Here is a 6,000-nt window from a genome sequence, read left to right on the forward strand (position 1 = left end):
TCCAACATCACAGATCAAAAGCAATTCTTTAATGTTCAGCCTTCTTTATGGTCCAACTGTCTCATCCATACATGACTACTGGAAAAACCAAAGCTTTGACTATACAGACCATTGTTGGCAAAGTAACATCTTTACTTTTTAATATACTGTCTAGGTTAGTCATAGCAAGCATCTTTTAATTTCGTGGTTGCAGTCACCATCTGCAGTGATTTTCAAGCCCAAGAAAATAAAGTCTCATCCTGTTTTCATTGTTTCCCCATTTATTTGCCATGAAGTGATGGGACTGGATGCCATGATTTTAGCTTTTTGAATTCTAGTTTTAAGCAAACTTTTTCACTCTCCTCTTTCACCTTCATCAAGAGGCTCTTTGGTTCCTCTTTGCTTCCTACAATAAGGGTGATGTCATCTGCATGTCTGAGGTTATTGATAATTCTCCTAGCAATCTTGATTCCAGCTGGTGCTTTATCCAGCCCAACATTTCATATGATGTACTCTGCATATCAGCTAAACAAGCACTGTGACAATATATAGCCATGACATAATCCTTTCCCAATTCTCTTTAAGAATTTTCCACAAAATCAAAGGCTTTAGGGTAGTCAATGAAGCAGAAGTCGATGTTTTTCTGGAATTCTCTTTGATTTTTCTATGATTCATCAGATGTTGGCAATTTGATCTCTGGTTCCTCTGCCTTTTCTAAATCCAGCTTGTACATCTGAAAGTTCTCAGTTCACATACTGTTGAAGCCTAGCTTGAAGGATTTGAGCATGACCTTGCTAGCATATAGTAGCGCTTTGCTTGTGGCTCAGCTGTTAAAGAATTACCTGCAATGTGGAAGACCTGGGTTTGATCCCTGGGCTGGGAAGATCCCCCAGAGAAGGGAAATGCTACCCACTCCAGTATTCTGGCCTGGAGAATTCCATGGGCTGTATAGTTATGGGGTCACAAAGAGTTGGACACAACTGAGTGACTTTCACTTGCTAGTATGGGAAATGAGTGCAATTATATGGTAGTTTGAACATTCTTTGGCATTGCCCTTCTTTGGGATTGGAATGAAAACTGACATTTTTCAGTCTTGTGGCCACTGCTGAGTTTTCCAAATGGTTGGCATATTGAGTGCAGCACTTTAACAGCATCATCTTTTAAAGTTTGAAATAGGTCAGCTGGAATTCCATCACTTCCACTAGCTTTGTTCATAGTGATGCTTCCTAAGGCCCACTTGACTTTGCATTCCAGAATGTGAGTGATGACACCATTGTGGTTATCTGGGTCATTAAGATCTTTTTTTGTATAGTTCTTCTGTGTATTCTTGCCCCCTCTTCTTATATATCCTGCTTCTGTTAGGTCCATACTATTTTTGTCCTTCATTGTGCCCATCTTTGTATGAAATGATCCCTCGGTATCGCTAATTTTCTTGAAGAGATTTTAAAGTCTTTCCCTTTCTATTGTTTTCTTCTATTTCTTTGCCTTGATCATTTAGGAAGGCTTTCTTATCTCTCCTTGATATTCTTTGGAACTCTGCATTCAGATGGATATATCTTTTCTTTTTTCCTTTGCCTTTTACTTCTTTTCTTAGCTATTTGTAAGGCCTCCTCAAGCAACCATTTTGCCTTTTTCAATTCTTTTCCTTGGGGATGATTTTGATCACTGCCTCCTGCACAATGTTAAGAATCTTTGTCCATAGTTCTTCAGGCACTCTATCAGATCTAATCCCTTGAATTTGTCACTTTCACTGTATATCATAAGGGATTTGATTTAGGTCACACCAGAATTGTTTAGTGGTTTTCCCTACTTTGTTCAATTTAAGTCTGAATTTTGCAATAATGAGTTCATGATCTGAGTCACAGTCATCTCCTGGTCCTGTTTTTGCTGACTGTATAGAGCTTTTCCATCTTTGGCTGCAAAGAATGCAATCAATCTGATTTTGGTATTGACCATTTGGTGATGTCCATGTATAGAATCGTCTCTTGTGTTGTTGGAACCTATGGTAGTTTCTTTATATGCTATTTCTAGCATTTTAGAAAGTGTATGATCTGTTTTATTTCTTCCAGTGATTCTCATAACAAGTTAGAATACTCTGAATTCAATAATGACTGTTATTTTGACTGCCCTCCTAGTTACCACTCCTGCTTCTTCTTTGTTAACAGATCCCAATTTGGTTCTGACATTAATATTTCCAACAAGGGATGGATTTATGACAATTCTCTTGCCTTTTCAAGTGATTAGTTTAGGAGTGAACATATGATCTGGCCATATGAACTTCTGGCCAATGAAATACCAGGATAAATAAGCTGAGAGCTTTTAGGAAAGTATTTCCTTTCTCAGAAGGAAGAGGAATATCCTTTGCTTTGATTCCCCTCTTGTTCTGCTTTGAATATTGTTGCATGCAGCTGTGAATCTTAGAGCTATGGCAACCATCTTGTGGTCATGAGGAGCAATACTGCAAAAACATGGAAGCTGACAGATGAAATCAGTGAGCTGCCAAACAAATTTTGGGACTGCCTACCTCTTAACAATTGATGTCTGCAGAGTTTAAGCCACTGTTGGCTGGATTTTCTGCTCCTTGCAGTCAAAAGTATTCCTAATTCAGTTCAGTTCAGTTCAGTTGCTCAGTCGTGTCCAACTCTTTGCGACCCCATGAATCACAGCACGCCAGGCCTCCCTGTCCATCACCAACTCCCGGAGTTCACTCAAACTAGAACTCAGTTTTTAATTCTTGATTTTCTTTACTTTTTCCTCTATTACTTTTGGTATTTCATTCTTTTTTATTTTTAGATATTGTGGAAAATTATGTGGAAAATTTTTAAAGAGATGGGAATACCAGAGCACCTTACCTGCTTCCTGAGAAACCTGTATGCAGGTCAAGAAGCAACAGTTAGAACTGGACATGGAACAACAGACTGGTTCCAAATCGGAAAAGGAGTACATTTCCCAAGATAAGGAAAAGCTCTATTTGAGTCTTGTATTTATCTTTCTACTTGTAATCAATTTCTTTTCATCTCTCTTAGGCCTAACTAATACTGTTGTATTCATGGGTTGTACTACATCTGCTCTTCAGTTGTCTGAAGAGGGGGCAAGGATGGGACCAAAGGGAGTCTGGGGTGGGAGGATGGAACCAGAGAAGTGGGTATCATAGTTGGAGGGCTTTGTCACTGAAGACTTTTGCTGTGACTTAGTTAAAAGTTCTGTACTGAGTTTTACTCTGATTAGTTAAGGGTGCGTCTGATCCAGTGATAAAAATCTTTGGTTTTTAGGTTGTTCACCAGATACTGGGGAAATCCAATGCCTTTTCATTTCTCGAAGACAAGCTGCCTTAGTGGTAATTTCCTTCCCTCTTCTCTGTTTGTCTCCCCTGTTTCCTTCTAGGATATGGGTGGAAAAGGCATTAAAAAAATACACAAACTAGGAATTCATCACATGTGTCCCTTTACTAGTTATATCCTGTGTTTCTCTTAGATAGTAAAACAAAGTGCCAGTTATTAGTAGTTCTTCCCATTTCTAATGAATGAGTCATTTTTCTCTCAAACTGAGACAGGCAATCATTTAAAGAGACTCCTTATACTTTTCTATTGAGCTTCATTTCCAAACCCCATCCCTCACACCATTGGCCCACTACCCGCCAAATGAGAAGTAGACTTCATTTTTTCAGGACTTTATTTCTTCACATTTTTATCCATTGTTCAGCTTCTGGAGGAGTCAAGTCAAAGCTACAGTTCATTTCTAGAATCTTTTCTCAGTAGATATTATTTTAAAATGGTGACATTATGAGGCTGTGCTTCTTCCTTAGTTTGAATGTTTCTGACATTTTTTTTTTTTGCTATTATAGATTTTTCTGCATTTTATTACATTTTAGAGAAGAGAAGTTTCTTGATTCCTGTATTTCTTTCCCAGCTTCTCTGTGAAATTGAAACAGGGTTTACCAACAGCACTGCTTTGATTGCTATATATTTTTAGCAGTGTCTAGAAGTACATGTACAAGAGAACTTGGGCAATTATAAAGATTGTTTGGACCAAAATTACCCCCAAATTTATCTGAAATATCTAGATAATTACAGGAAAACATAATTTTTAAAATTTGAAAGTATTCTGATAATTGCTGCAATTCTCTCCTCCACTTTGCATATGTGGGAAGAAACTGAAGATTCCAAAATAGCACCCACAATGCTGAGTTGACACTGGCTTTATGTTTTTCTCACTACAGTTTCTAATAAGTTGTTGTTATTATTATTAACTCAAGACCCGTGCTTCTAGTCACAACAGCCTGTGCAATAGCAGAACACTTACTTTGCTGAAAAGAGAACCTTAAAAGTGATTGTAGGGATAAGAGCACATTTTACCACATTGAAAGCAGAATTTCTAGGAAAGTATTGATTTCTTTTTTGTAGCTGGTTAAAATGCACGACTGAAGCAACTTAGCAGCAGCAGCAAAATGCTGTGTAGAGCAACTTGCCCCTCAAGTGATAGCATTGACAACCTGGTAGGCTCATTGAGGAGTCTTATCTTCATTACTGATAGAGCTAAGTTTGAAGACAGTTCCATTTTTGGTGTGAGGCTATATTGTTTCCACTTTGGGGACCGTGAATATTGTGGATTGGATGTTCCTGGAGACCCACTGCAGGATACCTCCAGTCTCCCAGGACTCCAGAGGCTGGCAGGTAATCATTAGCTTCCCAGACTCACTTGCTACTAGGGTTCAGATGTGGCTTAGTTCAGATCCAGTTGTTTGAGATCTTGACTCAAACCTGAATGCTGGGCTTAGTCACTCAGTCATGTCTGACTCTTTGTGACCCTATGGACTGTAGCATGCCAGGCCCTCTATCCATGGGGATTCTCCAGGCAAGAATACTGGAGGGGATTGCCATTTCCTTCTCTAGGGGATCTTCCCTACCCAGGGATTGAACCTGGATCTCTTGCATTGCAGGCGGATTCTTTACCGTCTGAGCCACCAGAGAAGCCTCAAAACTGAATAAAGATGTTCAATTTTCCAGGCATATTATTAAACATAATAAAAGTTTTAAATAACCTTGAGTTATAAAAGAACTAAGTTATGTGGGGAGGAAAACAAGTGTGAATATCCTCTTCCTGACCCAAACAGAACAGGAACAGAGTGGCCTGAAGCAGATGGCCCTGATGGAAGATTCCAGATTCTGCAATTTCCTGACTGAGGCAAAGATAGCAGTGTTCTTGGTGGTCTGTTTGAGCGGTTGTTTATTGAAGCTCCATCAAGAGTCTATTTTTTTTTTAGCACTTATTCCCAAAGAGTCTACCCTTTAATAAATTATTTTCTGAGTGAAGTAACTGGAACAGATCCTGAGAGCCAAAAGTAAAAACTCTGAGTGGGACCATGGCAGAAACAATGCTAAGTCAGGAATTTAGCTGCCACAGATTGGGTCTCTTGAGTCTCAGAGATGGGAAATGCAGGCCTCTGTGAGGTGTTTCCCCTTATCTAGTTACTTCTGTGGGTTCATTTAAGCTGAAAGAAAATGGTCATGTGGGAAATAGGGGACCATTATTAGAGATATAAGATGTTGGGATAGCAATTGGTATCTCAAAGTATGACAGTACATACAGAGCCATGGAACTCCCTCCACCTTACTTGTAGGAGCATCATCTCAGGGCCTTTCCCCAAACCTTCCTCTGTATAGGATACCCTCTTGGGATGATTTTGCTGAAAGTAAGAGAAATCAGGTTCAGTTGTCTAAAATCATGATGAAAATTTATAATCTCACACAATCAGAAGCCAAAAGATAGGGCATCTCTACTAAAAATTAATTCTTCAGTTCAGTTATGTCACCAAGACCCAGATTCTTTCCATCGTCTGCTGCACCATCTAGGTGTGATGAGTCTGAACTAGAGACGAGCCCCAAGTCTGCATCCAGACATACTGACATCCTTCTAAAGAAGAAAATTTATTTACTTTGTCTTTTCTTACTGAGGGGCTTCCCTGGTGGCTCAGAGGGTAAAGCATCTGCCTGCAATGCAGGAGATCTGGGTTTGATTCCT

This window comes from Moschus berezovskii, chromosome 3 (genome assembly GCF_049115385.1).
Source record: "Moschus berezovskii isolate FMDL1 chromosome 3, NW_MosBer_1.0, whole genome shotgun sequence".
NCBI lineage: Eukaryota > Metazoa > Chordata > Mammalia > Artiodactyla > Moschidae > Moschus > Moschus berezovskii.